Below are 15,872 nucleotides of genomic sequence, written 5' to 3'. Positions count from 1 at the left end.
ATGGCGTTTCAGCCACCTGGCTGTGAGTGGTGCAGGGACCGCGATCGGATCCCGGGTGAGGAGCTAGCTGCCTGCTACGTTTCACTGCACCTGAAACGGAGGAAGCTTCCACTTGTCATATCAAAGGATGGGGGGGGCCTTCCTGGGATTCTGGAGCAGGTGCCTCGCATGCCCCTCCGTCACCACCCACTGCTATTTTCTTCCCAACAGCTGACACACGCTTCTTGGTTTCTCTGCTTTGACAGGAGAATCACATACACTCCTGCGATGGCGAGATACAGTTTCGGGTAACAGATTTTTTCCTCCCCGCTAAGTTTCAAAGTTCTTGGAGTTACCTGGACCTCTTTTTTAACGCCGTCTCTTCTCAACTTTTTGTTTCGCGACATCCTGGGTTATACGTCAGCTAACATAGTTGTAGGTACACAGATTGGGAGAAATGATTTTAGAACTTGTTTCACGGACACGCTTTCCGTGTGTGGGGGCAGCTCGATGCTGCGGGAGGGGCAAGGGTACTGGAGTCTGACTTTTTTTAAATCCGTAACTTCATGACAGCTTGGACGATGTGGGTGAGACACGAAGCTTCTTTTTCCTACACTGCAAGAAGATGACAGCATCTGCGTCCTCGGTGTTGTTGAGACCACCAGCTTCTGTAAAGCCGATCAAGCGGTCCCACTGGAGTGTATAGCCAAAGGAAATAAAATCGAAGAGGGAAGAGCTCCGTGTCCCCATGTTCATTGAAGCAGTTTTCACTACAGCCAAGAGAGAGGAGTAAGCTAAATGTCTGGTGACAGATAAATGGATAAAGAAAATGTGGTATATCTGCACAATGGGGTATTATTCAGACTTAAAGAGGAAGGAAAAGTTAACGTTTTTGACGGTGTGGATGAACCTGGAGTGGATAAGCCATACAGAGAAAGACAGATACTGCAGGAGCTCATTTATACGTGGAATCTTAAACCAGAAACAAACAAAAAGCCCCACTGAACTCATAGTAACAGGGAGTAGAGTGGTGCTTACCAGAAGTTGGGGGGTGGGGGGAAAGGGGAGATTAAAACAAAAAACATCGGTTACCAGGGGCTTAGGGGAAGGGGCCATTGGAAGTTCTTGTTCAATGGGGACAGATATTCAGTATTGCAAGACGAAAAGAGATCCAGAGATGACAGTGACGGTCACGCAAAAATATAAATGCATTTAGTACCACTGAGGGGTGCGCTTAAAAATGGTTAAGATGGTGAATTTAATGTTAGTGTATTTTACCAAGAATTTCAAGAGGGAGAAAAATTGAGAATCAAGCAGAGAAAACTCTCAACAGAGAAGCTAAGTTTCATTTTTGTTCCCTGTGACGATTAAAGAATAATAGTGAAACACCGACATTTATTTGGAGAGCAAACTCAAATTTGAGTTGGGCTCGATCTTCAGAAGGATCAGGGCGGAACATCACCCTGTCCTGGGTCTGGTTAATGTGAGTCCGAGGTGAGCCCGGATGTCCTCAAGTCCTTTAGAGGCCAGGGACCACTCTTCCATTATCTGTTTATCTTCTACATGACCTTAAAAAGAAATGTTTCAAGTCTGTTAGAGGTTGAATTGTAGCCCCCAAATTCATATGTTGGAACCCTAACCCCCAGGAACTCAGAATGGACGCTGGTCTTTACAGGAGTAAACAACTAAAATGAGGTCATTAGGGTGGGCTCTAATCTAATATGACCAGCTTCCTCATAAAGGCTGGAATTTGGTCACAGAGACATACAGATGGAACATGACGTGAATAGACCCAGGGAGAAGACAACCATGTATCAGCCAAGGAGAGAGGTCTAGAAGAGATTCTCCTGCAGCCTTCAGAAGGACCAACTCTGTCAGCATCTCGATCTCAGACCTCTTGCCTCCAAGAGCTGTGACGGTCTATGTCTGCTGTTTAAGCCGCCCAGTCCAGAATAGGTACCACATTACATCAGTCCTAGGAACTGAGACAGAGCCCCCCGACACTTCAAAAGTCTTATATTCTCACCAGAAAGCTTCCTATCCACTTCCTAGAAACCTCTCTCAGCTCCTGTGGGCACCCCTACTCTGGCTGGACTGCTTCCTCCCCTATGGGCAGAAAGTTTCTTTCGTCTCCAAAATATCAGTTCAGGGGTACTATTGAGTGAAGCAGAACACTGCTGAAAGTAATTGAAGACAGGAATTAAAGCACAAAATTTGGCTGTTATAAATAAAGCTGCTAATGAACCCTTGTGGACAAGTCTTTGAATGGATATAAATTTTTATTTCTCTTAGGTAAACACCTAGAAGGAGAAATTCTGGGTTATAGGGCATAGCTCTCTCCTTCTCTCTCACTCTCTTTCAAAAAAAAAATTAACTTAAAGTAAAAGAAAGGAAAAAGAAATTGCCCAACTGTTTCCCCAAGTGTTTAGATCATTCTACATTCTTGTCCACAAGGTGTGAGATTCCCATTTGCTCCACATCCTTGATAACACTTGATAGTATCAGTCTTTATAACTGTAGCCATTCAAACGGAGCCCAATGGGGCCTGATGATGGTGTGAATTTGCGATTTGCTGATGCCAGTGCTTAACTTTTCTTACACAGATAGACCTCATTTTATGACACAGCTGCAGGTTGACGGAAACATCAAGTAGTTAATACAGAGGTTTCCCACGGAACCCCTAGGCTTTGTACACACTGTCCCGTATCATTTGCATCTTACATTAGTGTGGCACACTTGTAATTAATGAATCAGTATTGATACATTGTCATGAACTGAAATCCTCAGTTTACACTGAAGCGCATTCGTTGTGTGGTAGCAGCCTATGGATTTTAACAAGTGCGTCATGTCATGTATCTACCATTACAGTATCGTACAGAAGAGCTTCACCGCCCTAAAAATCCTCTGTGCTCTACCTGTTCATCCCCAATGCCCTGAACTCCTGGCAACCAGTGATCTGTTTAATGTCTCCACGGTTTTGCCTTTTCCAGGATGTCACATAATAGAAATCGTACAGTGCGTAGCCTTTTCAGATTTGCCTCTTTCACTTGGGGATATGCATTGAAGGCTCCTCCCTGCCTTTTCATGACTTCATAATAGCTCTTTTCTTTTCATCGCCGAATAACATTCCATTGTATGGATGTGCCATAGTTTGTTTACATATCGCATAAATACGTTGACATATCGGCTACATAAAACTTGGTCTCTTCCAAGTTTGGGCAGTTGTGAAAAACATTGCTGAACATCTTTGTGCAGGTGTTTGTGTGGATGTAGGTTTTCAATTCAATTGGGTGAATAAATGCCTAGGAGCGTGGTTTCTGGATCATATGATGAGATTACGGTTAGCTTGAAAGAACTTGCCTGTCTTCCAAAGTTACTGCTCCATTTTGCATTCTTCCATGCAGTGAGCAAGGGTTTCTGTTGCTCTGCATCCTTGTCAAGTGGTGTCAGTCTTCTTGGATTTTAGCATAATGTGTCATGGTATTTCATTATTTCAATTTGCAGTTACCTCGTGACCTATGACATTGAACGCCTTTTCATGTGCTTACTTGCTACCTGTACGTCTTCTCTGGTGAAGTTCCTATTCACATCTTTTGCATATTTTTGTGTTTTTATTTTTTGGGATTCTCAAAAAATTTATTTAAATTCAAGTTAGTTAGCATACGATGTAGTTCTGGTTTCAGGAGTAGAACTGGTCATTCGTCACTTACATATAACACCCAGTGCTCATCCCAGAAAGTGCCCCCTTAATGCCCATCCCCCATTTAGCCCGTCCCTCCACCCACCTCTGCTCCATCAAACCTCAGTTTGCTCTCTGTATTTAACAGTCTCTTATGGTTTGCCCCCTCTCTGTTTTTATCTTATTTTTCCTTCCCTTCCCCTATGTGCATCTGTTTTGTTTCTTGAATTCCACATATGAGTGAAATCATATGATATTTATCTTTCTTTGCCTGGCTGATTTCGTTTAGCATAATACACTCTGGTTCCATCCACGCTGTTGCAAATGGCAAGATTTCATTCTTTTTGATTACCGAGTGGTATTCCATTGTATATCCATCTATCTATCTATCTATCTATCTATCTACCTACCTACCTACCTACCTACCTATCACATCTTCTTTATCCATTCATCAGTAGATGGACATTTGGGCTCTTTGGCTATTGTCGATAGCTCTGCTGTAAACATTCAGCACGTGCCCCTTTGAATCAAGCATCTTTATATCTTTAGGATAAATACCTAGTAGTGCATGACACAAGACATGAAGAGACACTTTTCCGAAGAAGACATCCAGATGGCTAACAGACACATGAAAAGATGCTCCACATCACTCATCATCAGAGAAATACAAATCAAAACCACAAGGAGATACCACCTCATGCCTGTCAGAATGGCTAACATTAACAACTCAGGCAACAGCAGATGTTGGCGAGGATGCGGAGAAAGAGGCTCTCTCTTGCCCTGCTGGTGGGAATGCAAACTGGTGCAGCCACTCTGGAAAACAGGATGGAGGCGCCTCAAAAAATTAAAAATAGAACTACCCTATGACCCAGCAATTGCCTTAGTAGGCATTTATCCAAGGGATACAGGTGTGCTATTTCGAAGGGACACAGGCACCCCCATGTTTATAGCAGCACCATCAACAACAGCCAAAGTATGGAAAGAGCCCAAATGTCCATCAATGGATGAATGGATAAAGAAGATGTGGTATATATATACAATGGAGTATTACTCGGCAATCGAAAAGAATGACATCTTGCCATTTGCAACTATGTGGATGGAACTGGAGGGTATTATGCTAAGCGACATTAGTCAGAGAAAGACAAATATCAAATGACTTCATTCATATGAGGACTTTAAGAGACAAAACAGATGGACATAAGGGAAGGGAAGAAAAAATAATATAAAAATGGGGGGGTACAAAACATAAGAGACTCTTAAATACGAGAACAAACAGAGGGTCACTGGAGGGGTCATGGGACGGGGGATGAAATAAATGGGTAAGGGGCAGTAAGGAATCTACTTCTGAAATCATTGTTGTACCATGTGCTAACTAACTTGGATGTAAATTAAAAAATAAATTTTAAAAAAAGGAAAAAAAATAAATAAAAATTAACAAATTAAAAAAATAAAAATCTTGTATTGGAAAAAAAAGGGGGGAGACAGGATCCCAAGCAGTCTTGGTGCCATGAGCACACAGCCTGATGTGGGGCTTGAACTCACAAACCACGAGATCATGACCTGAGTAGATCAAGAGTCGAATGCTTAACCGACTGCACCATCCAGGCACTCCGCCTTTGTACCTTTGTAAAAAACAAAAGACACCCCAGTTGACTATATTTTGTGTGAGTCTATTTCTGCATTCTATTCCCTTCTGTTGACCCGTGTCTTTATTAGTCAGTACCTCACTGCATTTATTTACTGTAGCTTTTAATAAGTCTTGAAATCAGGTGGTGTCAATGCTCCAACTTTTTTTTTTCCAGTATTTTTTTGACTATTCTAGTTCTTGTGAATTTTCATACAAATTTTAGCATAAGCTTGTTGAAATCTCTCAGGGGTTTTAACTAACATTGTGTTGAATGTGTGGGTCTTACAATTGACATTGCAAAAGCTTCCAATCTATGAATGTGACCTCTCTCTCTCTTTCTCTCTCTCTCTCGGTTTTCTTTGATCAGTGTTTTAGGTCTGTTGCTATAAATATTCTTCACATATTTTACAAGGCTTACACCTCCGTATTTAATTGTTTGGTGTTGTTGTATATTATGTTGTTAATTTTGAATTTCAATTGTTCATTACGAATCTAGAGAAATACAATTGATTTTTGCATACTGACCTTTTATCCTGTTACCGTGCTAGAATAACTTACCAGTTCTAGGATTTTTAAAAAGCTTTTGGGGATGTTCTACACAAACAATGCTATCTACAAGTTGAGATTGTTTTATTATTTCTCCAATCTGTGTGTCTTCTGTTTCTTTTTTCTTGCCTTATTGCACTAACTAGGACTTTCATTAGATGTTAAATCAGAATAATAAGAGAAGACATCCTTGCCTTTGCCCTGCTCTCAAAGAAAAAGCATACAGTTTTCACCATTAGGTATAATAGTAGCTATAGGGCTTTTTCATATGCTTACCAATTTGGGGAAAGCCCTCTCTATCCCTAGTTTTCTGAGAGTTTTTATCATAAATGGATGGTGACTTGTAGGATATGATTTTTCTGCATCTATTGAGGTGATCATATGTTTTTTTTTCAGTTTGTTTATATAGGGAATTACATGGATTGATTTTTACATGTTAGGTTAGTCTCGCATTCTTGGGATTTGATTGTGATATATGAGCTCTTTATATATATTGCTGGATTCGATTTGTTGATGATTTTTGGCCTGTGTGTTCATGATGCATAGCGATTTTTAGTTTACTTTTCTTGGAATGTCTTTGTTTGGTGTATGGCTTGGGTATAGGGCAGTGCTAGCCTCCTAAAATGACTTGGGAATGAATTACTTCATCTGCTATTTTATAAAGCACATAAAGCTTTTTATAAAGCATATACCATGGCATAGTTGCCATTGATAATTTGTAAAAAATGACTACATTAGAACTTTTCTAACATGATTCAAAGTCAAGACGTGCGGATTGTACGTGTCTCAGAGTTTAGTATTGTTTTTTTTTCTAATTTCATAGACTATTGAAAGCAAGTAAGAGATGTAAAGAGTTTGGAAAAGGAAACTATTCTAGACAACTTACCACCTTTTAATGTCCTAGTTAGAACCATACGACTTAGGTGGATGGTCTCTCGCACGAGGTTCCCTTGGTTTGAAGTCCAGTACTTTGACATACACTTCTGAGGATGAACAAGTCATTTTAAACTTCAAATTCCCTCTCTCTAAAATGGGAATAATAAGAACACTGCTCCTTAGTTCTTGTCAACGTTAGAATAGTACTGTCGCGTAGTAAGTATGGAACACATGTTAACTCTTGAGTATTTTAAGCATTGCCAAAAAAAAAGACATGTTATTTCTGACTGTAACAAGTGAGAAAAAGTTGTTCCTCTTTGGTAGAGAAAGCACTCTGTATTCCTCTTTTTAAAAGCATTTCTCATCTTGAAGCCAAAAGATATTTTGCACTTTGGCAGGCAACTTGTTTTATAGAATCTGGAAGTGGATAACTTTGAGTTTTAGAACTTGTTGCTGTGACGTTTCAGTATTATACAAACAAAAAGTTCAGTGTATCATGATAGTTTCTATTTTTTTAAAAAAAAGTTTTTTTAATGTTTATTTATTTTTGAGACAGAGAGAGACAGAGCATGAACGGGGGAGGAGCAGAGAGAGAGGGAGACACAGAATCGGAAGCAGGCTCCAGGCTCTGAGCCATCAGCCCAGAGCCCAATGCGGGGCTCGAACTCCCGGACCGTGAGATCGTGACCTGAGCTGAAGTCGGACGCTTAACCGACTGAGCCACCCAGGCACCCCTCATGATAGTTTTTAAAGGGGATACTTCATTCCTGTTCATGTTAGGAGTCAAGGTCAAGGACGCGCCATTCTTTAGATGAATGTTTAAGATTATAATTAAGATTGTCTCAAAATAATACGTGAAGTGTGTAGCAAGTTCAATGACTGGTAGGACTTTCATATACAGGTACAGCGAGACAGGGAGTGATTCCTCCGGTCTCAGAGTGGCAGAGTCCCCCAAAACAGAGAAGGATGTTTGGCCTTTCATAAGTGCCCAAGCTGAGCATATGGAGGAGGGCAAGACTCTCCATGGAGGCAGGGAGGAATAACTGGGAACACAGCAGGGGTGGTCTGTGTATGTCAGGGAGGAGGGAGGGGGCAGCATTTTGTGATTCTGCTCTCCTGGTGCGGTGTGGGCTCCTACCGAGAGGGGCAAAAACTTGGTACTGGGAAGGAACAAGAATTCTTGTGCTAAGATTAAGGGCGTGGTCTTGCAAGGCTGCACATGACATGGGTGAACGGTGAGGACTTCAGCCAGTAAAAGGTGGAGGAATCCAACTGGTAACAAGTCCGGACAGTGACCACAAGTGAAGGACTCTGGGGCCACATGCACATGAGACCTGGCGGGAGACCCTTTATCATCAGAGACAGTGAAGTGTCCAGCCCTCCCTCAAATGTCTCCATGATGATCTGACAGCTCCTTTGGGGTCTCCAACGGGTCGGCAACATGGTGGCACTTTGCTTTCCTATGCGTTCTGCAGAGTTATTGACAAGAGCTCCCAGTTAACTCTCCCCCTTCCGCCTGGCACTCTGTTAGATTCACAGTTCGAAGGCTACGAGAGGGAGGGTCAGGAGAGCTATGTCACTTTCCAAGGTCCCATGGCTAAAATCGACCTCAAGAGCATATGACTCTACAGCTCTGTTCTGTTACAAGATCACACTATTTCACTATTGTTTTCTGTTAATTAAATATCTCTAAAACGCTGTTTTTGTTTTCACAAGTAGGGAGCCCTGCCAACCTAAGTGTTAATAGCCTCTGTAAATTAATCTAGGCTTCTCGCACCATAGGAATCCCCAACAGGAGGCTTATGTGTCGGGCTCTGAAAAAATGTTAAATTTCAAGCATTGGGATTTTTTCCCCCCGATTACACAAACAACACGTATTAATTATGGGAATTTGGATAATTAAAGAAAAACAAAGTAAGAAAAAATCACTCCTATCACCCATAATTCTAATTTATTCTCTTTTTTGAAAAGCTGTGTAGTTTTTGATAATTAAAGCAAGAAGTAAAAGCATCGTCCTGCTCTCAGAAGTGACCCCGGCCAACAGCTCCCTGAACATACTTCTAGACAGATGTCCTTTTGATTCGAGGCCACTCCCAGTTGCTGCCTCCAGCGCTGCTGCCCTTTTCGTTACTGGTGGACACCGACTAGAGAAGGTGGCGAACGTGCCGTTTTCTGCCAAGGGTGTTCTCGTCTCCTATTTATTTAACCTTCTGGTTGCTACCCTAAGTACCGCCTCGGTGTGATATTTAATACAGGAAATGCGTTCTGCTGCTTTATCTCACAACTGTATCTGCGCGCAAAGCGTTATGAAACAGATGCCTCTGACAATCGGTCCCTTTATTGGGAAGGTCTCTGATACCGGGGGAGAGGCTGTAAAGTAAGACACTGTCCCCAGATGAGGTTCCTAAGAAAAAGGTCGCTTGTGTTGGAATTTGAATGGGTTTTGCACCCTGTCCTCTCTGAAGGTCTAGCGTGAAAAGAGAACCATGACTCAGAGATGAGAACATCGGTCCGGGAGTCTGTAACGAGAGCTCAAAGACAGAGACGTGTGCACTGGAGAGGATCCCTCCTTACTTCCAATCCAAATCCATCACACGGGGGGCAACACACATGCCTCCTGTGCACGTGCACACACACACACACACACACACACACACACACACCATGCACTGTGCACACACATACACACACACACACACAAAGGCGACCATGCTGCATTCCGCTGTATTGTTTCCTGTTTTATTGTTGGAATGTTTTACTTATTTATTTTGAGAGAGGGCACGAGTGGGGGAGAGGCAGAGAGACAGAATCTGCTGTCAGGGCAGAGCCTGACGTGGGCTGCATTTCGCAAATCACGTGGCCGTGACCTGAACCTAGATGGGGGGTCAGACGCTCAACCGACTGAGCCACCCAGGCTCCCCATCTGCTGTATTATTTTAAAACTTACTTTTGTCCTAAGTATACCAAAATGCTAGCGTGATATTCGTTTATTAGTGGCTAGTAGGGTATTTCCAATGATTTTGTTAATGTAAATGTACCATAGGTAATATTTTTGCCAGAATGTGCTTATATTTCTGTAGGAAAGATTTCTAGAAGATTGTTAGGTCAAGTGACATGCATTTATAGTTGTATGGTAATGCCACATTACTCTCAAAAAGGTCATACTAGTTAACATTATTGCCAGAAGTATATGAAAACGGACCGTTTTTTCCAACTTTCGCTTTGCTTCACATTGAATTTGATCAGCATTTTTCTTTCTGGGGCCAATTAGATAGGTGAAAAATATATCTCACTGTTTTTTTAAAATATAATTTATTGTCAGGTTAGCTAACATACAGAGCATACAGTGTGCTCTTGGCTTCGAGGGTAGATTTCTGTGATTCGTCGCTTACATACAACACCCCGTGCTCATCCCAACAAGTGCCCCCCTCAATTTTCATTCCTTCTTTGCGTCGAAGTGAAGAGGGGCAGTTTTTCACAAATTTATTGGTCATTGTGTTTCCACTATTGTGACTTGCTGTCTTTGTCTATTATTTAACATGTTCTGATTGATTTGAAACAATGATTTTTATATATAAATAACAATTTATGTATTACATATGTTATAAATATTGTTGCCAAATCTGCTTACTTGCGTTTTAAACTTGTCTGTGTTCGTATATCGTATATGCACATAACACAATCAATCAAATCAATTATTTTTAGCTTGTGGCGTACTATTATCTGAGACTCTGCTCATTTATTCCTTTATTTTGCTCTATTGTGTTTTATTGAATTGCATTTCATTTTATGTTACACATTTTCCCTCCTACCCTCATTTCTAATTTCATTTTCTACCCCCTTCCCCAGTATGCACACTGTGCCGTGCCTCGATGCACAAAGAAACAATTTGATATTTTCTTTCTTCCAGGTTTCTGGAGTTTGTGTTATGATTAGGAAAGGCTATCTCCTCTGAGTTAGAAGACCCTTGTTTTCAACAGCAATATCAAGCCCCCATGTCATCTTCAGAATACTTAGCTTACGTACTAAAGGGTTTTCAGTGTTTGTATGTCTTACAATGTTAATATTTTTAGGACAACTGTTTTTAAGGTATAGTCTCTTTCTGCAACAGTGCAGCCTAAATTTACACACGGGGAAAAATTCTTCAGTTTCCCCTCGTAAGTGGGCTGGCTCCTCACCTTTTCCACGAGAAGAAAGACAAGTGTTTCTCTTCACCATGCCATGAAGTCTGGGCTTCCTTGAGTCTATTTGGATCTATATGGATGGTCCAAAATCTCCCTTGAGTTTATGCGCCTAAGTCAACCGGGCTGCGTAACAAAGTGCCATAGACTGGATGGCTTAACAACAGACATTTGTTTCTCACTGTTCCGGAGCCTGGAAGTCTGAGATCAGGGTGTCAGCAGCCAGCTGCCTTCTCGCTCTGCCCCCACATGGTCGGGGTAGGGGAAGGGAGACAGAGAGACAGAGACAGAAGCAAGCTTTCTTTTGTCTCTCCTAATAAGGGCACAAATCCCACTTTGAGGGCTCCGCCCTCATGACTTAATTACCTCCCCAAAGCCCACCTCCAAATACCATCACATTGGGGATTAGGCTTTCAGCATATGAGTGGGGGGCGGGGTGGACACAAACATTCAGTCCCCAGCATCATGTCACTTCCCTTGCCTATAGGATGGAGACAGAGCTTCCTCCTAAGACAGTGGGTCATCTGACCTTCTGTGAGCTTCCACACAATTCCTTTAAAAGTCTGAACTTTGGGTTCCAGGAGCATAAATCCTATTTTGTTTGGCAATGCATACCCAATGCCCAGCATATGCCCAGCACACCGAATCCCCAAAGCTGGCACGTAGCAGCTCTGAAAGAACATTCATTGAATGAATAAACGAGGGGGCGCATGGATGAATGAATTTAGTTCTCATGTGTGGGAACTTCCACTTTCCTGTGTCTTCTTCTCAAAGCTGTTTTGTCCAATGGCACCTCCTGGGCTCCTCCTACCTTTGCTCTCCTTCCTGCCTCCTTCTGTCTCGTCCTTGCATTTCCTCCTTCGCCTGTGAAGAGCTGGCGATGCAGAGGGAAAGGGATATTTATCGTACCCTGATGGAAGGTTTGTAAATTTGTATTTGGCAACACGGCTGTACTGATCTAGTCTAGTTCTGGGGACGCACCCATGTGTGTGCGCAAGGACCACCGACAAGGGTAGGCATCTCCGCATTATTTGTGTGGCAGGTGAAATGATAGTTTCACCCCTGCGCTTTTTGGAGACCAGAGAAGAAAAATTATTGCTCGTGGTGCCGTTTGCCCTAATGACTCACGCAGAGGCATTCTTGGTTAATGTGGAGGAACTAGAAATAGTAATCGGGCCAGGAGAGAGGTTGATGCAACTTTGACACAGTTCGGCCAAGGTCATTGTTTTGTAAGGAATAGGGTCAGAGTCAAGGTAATAGGAGAAATAGGCTTGATCACGAACTCCTCACATGGTTTTGTGATGAGTTATGTTTTCTTCAGGTACCTCAGGGGGTTAATGAGTTTCAGCTTCGCTGGTGGAGAGACATCAAGAGCTGCCCATTTCTGTCCATCCTCTGTCTGTGGGACAAGGGCTTGGCCACCTCTCTAGAGATGGGAGCCTAACAGAGAGGCTCCACGAAGTTTGGTGAAGGCCTCCTCCGTTACCCTCTAGTGGGGGCCAACTTTCCTGATCGAGGGGTGGGGGCAGCGGGTGGAGGGCTTTCATGTCAGAACCTAGGAGGACTGAGAGATGAGGCCCAGGGAATCAGGGCACCTGGAACGCCCTCTCCAGAACTAAACAGAGGCACATTGCCCGTCTTGGCTGGAACGACAGAGGGAGTTAGGTGAACAAAGGAGCGATTGTTGGCCATCACCTCACTCAATTTCCTCCCATCCTGCCCACCAAGCTGAAAAACCTTAGGATATTTAGCTCACTCATTCTTCCGGGGGAAGTGTTACTTACAGGGCTCTTGGAAGCAAGTGTGTTTGATCTGAAAAAGATGGGAGGTTGTATTGATTTTTGGCAAGAGCGCAGCCCCTCAGCTACAGGTCTTCTGAGAAGCACCAGTCATCTTGCTGGGGTGCACTGGTAGAGGGGAATGCCAGCCAGCAGAGGACCCCAACTCCAGGGACTAAAGCACGCCCTCCCGGGTCCACCCCCCTGCCCCCAGGGGGCACACAGCCACCTTCTGTGGGACCAAAATGAGGGGAGGCTGTGATCTAGAGTACCTTAGGAATTAGTGAAAATTAGAAACAACCCAATTGTTCAAAACAGAGCAATGGTTAAGTAGATGGTGGAAATACACTCTCTAGCTATTTGAAAACATGACGTGAAATATACGGAAGGACATCTATGCTATTTGTTGATTTTTTTTTTAAAGCAAGTTGCATAGCAATCTGTGATATAAACCCATTAAAAATTCTCCATATGCATGGTATACATTTGCATACATGCAGAGAGAAATAAAACGGGAAGAGTGGTAGACAACCAGAATAGGCTGCTCTTTCGGGAAGCTTTCCCTAACGTCACCGGGGATGGATACCCCTTGTCTCTCCCTCTTGAATGACCCATTTCAACCCCTACTGTCTCTGTCGTAGCATTTCTCTCAGTCTTACAAAGTGGTTTCCACTCCCACTGTGCACATTAGACCCTGCGCCCTTTGAAGGCAGGACCCACGTTGTACCCATCCGTTCCAGCACCCTCAAGTCTAGCTGAGAACCAACCGGGCAGCTGATGAAGAGTGAGATCAGGCCGGCAACACGTCACTCGTTACCTTACGATGCAGCCCACCCCCCACAGTCATCTTATTGCTGGTGAAGGGTGTAGGTAAAAAGAAACGACACAGTCCCGACTTTCATCTGGTAGGGTTGTCACGAACTATGGCAAGAATGCTCTCATGGCTCTTGGCCGTGCAAGGTCTCATCTCCGACTTCGGTGGGCCCCATGTGAAGCTCGATCTAGGCGAAGAGGTTGCAGCAAGCAGGGCTGCTCATTTGTGTGTGAGGGAGAAGGCCTTGCCCCTCAGCCTAAGCACCTCACTGTGTCCGACAACAGGTGGGTTGACCTTCAGGGACGCCTGGCTCCAACGTCGTTTTTCCGCTAGGACAAAAGCTGTGCTGTTTACGAACCTATTTTGCGATTTGGAACGAATCTATTCTAAGCTGGAATAACAATGTGAAAATTTGGAAGTCTGGCAGAGGAAAAAATGTCCTAGAATTTGCTAATCACTAAACTGAGATGGTCACACGGAGTCAGAGAGGGTTGCATTAAAAAAAAAAATTTTTTTTTAACGTTTATTTATTTTTGAGACAGAGAGAGACAGAGCATGAATGGGGGAGGGTCAGAGAGAGAGGGAGACACAGAATCTGAAACAGGCTCCAGGCTCTGAGCAGTCAGCACAGAGCCTGACACGGGGCTCGAACTCACAGACAGTGAGATCATGACCTGAGCCAAAGTCGGCTGCTCAACTGACTGAGCCACCCAGGTGCCCCCCCTCTTTTTTATTATTTTTTTTAAAGATAAAGGTATTGCCATATGGTGGGAATCAGGTCCCGTTGTGGCAAAGACCTGGGATTAGCCCCTGTTTGGTCACCAGGCTTGTGCCTTTTGGAGAAGTCACTCAGCCTCTCCGATGACAATGGTTACCTCAAGCTTGTTTCTGGCTTTTAAAATTCTGTCGTCCTAAACTGGGCATTGTTTGATTAACAGAGATGCTATGTAGGGAACACATACGGTGACGGCAACTATTCAAAGGTTTTCCCCTTTGTATACGTCAATATGACTTTGCCGCATAAGTCATACTCTGCCAAAAAGTAGATGTAATGTCACTGGTGGATGTGAAAGGATGTGAAAGACGTTGGGCAGCAGGTAGGATAAGGTAAGTGAGCCCATCAAATGATGGGTAACAGAGGCCAGAAGTACAGTGAGATATAATGATTCCCAAAGGGAGTTATTCAGGCTTAGTTTCTGCTATGGACGTAGCGGATCTAACGCTTCCCATGGTCTCATTTTGCAAAAGCCTCGATTGTTATTTTTGGGACTATTTCCTGCTATTCTAGGTACGCTGTTCTTTCTTTAGTTTAACCTTTGCTGTTTCACCTCCAAGCACGCAAAATAAGGACTTGCGTCCTCTAGCAAGGAGGCACCTTTTCAAAAGTTAACACCTTTTAAATATTTGTAGACGCTTATCAAGTACCCCTCTCCGCCGTTACTTGGCCAATCTACACACCGCCAGGTCTTTTGATCTTAACGCACGAGTTACTCCTTTGATCATTTTGGTGCCTTGCTCGGGATCCTCTCAACTGTATCAACTTACTTCTGTTAACAAATATCGCTCCAAGCAGTCCGACTATAGTCTTTGGAGAAGCAGATTGCAGAGAGAATATTCCTTTACTGTTCCATGATGTAAATCTCTGCAGCATTTGGCCCAGTTCAAGACTTTCTCTATGACTATAACTAAAGTCATTTCAAGCTTACAGTTAAACAGGCTAGCCCTTCTGGTTTCTCACAATAATAAAATGTGGGGTGGCTTTACCCGTGGGGTAACAGAAAGGGCTGTTTATCACCATCTTCTGCTGATGAATTTGGGTCCACCTTCTCCTGATTGGTCAAGCATTTCAATTGAAATAGATAAGCTTTAAAATACGAATACCACTGTGAGGGGATACGTTGACCTCAATTTCCACAAAGCCGTAACCACACTGACTACATATATTTCCTAGAACTTTTTTTAAAAATTCATTTTAATGTTTATTTATTTTTGAGAGACAGACAGAGACAGAGCATGAGCAGAGGGAGAGGGAGACACAGAATCCGAAGCAGGCTCCAGGCTTTGAGTCAGCACAGAGCCTGTCGCGGGGCTCGAACCCACGTACTGTGAGATCATGACCTGATCTGAAGTCGGACGCTTAACCGACTGAGCCACCCAGGCGCCCCTCCTAGAACGTTTTTAATTCTGGGGCCTCGAATTAGAAAATTAACCACAGAAAGGGAAAGAGGCAGGGAGAAGTTTGCAACAAGAAGAGAAGAAAAACTCAGGTAAATGTTATATTGTAGATTTCATCATTTGCCTTAGGGCCAGTCCTGCTCTTAGGGCTCCTTTGGGGACTGGATCAATGCCCTGTACAAATTGGAAGCCATATTTAGCACCTCGTATGGGGTGT

Source organism: Acinonyx jubatus, chromosome A1 (genome assembly GCF_027475565.1).
Source record: "Acinonyx jubatus isolate Ajub_Pintada_27869175 chromosome A1, VMU_Ajub_asm_v1.0, whole genome shotgun sequence".
NCBI lineage: Eukaryota > Metazoa > Chordata > Mammalia > Carnivora > Felidae > Acinonyx > Acinonyx jubatus.
Note: the sequence above shows the minus strand (reverse complement) of the source record.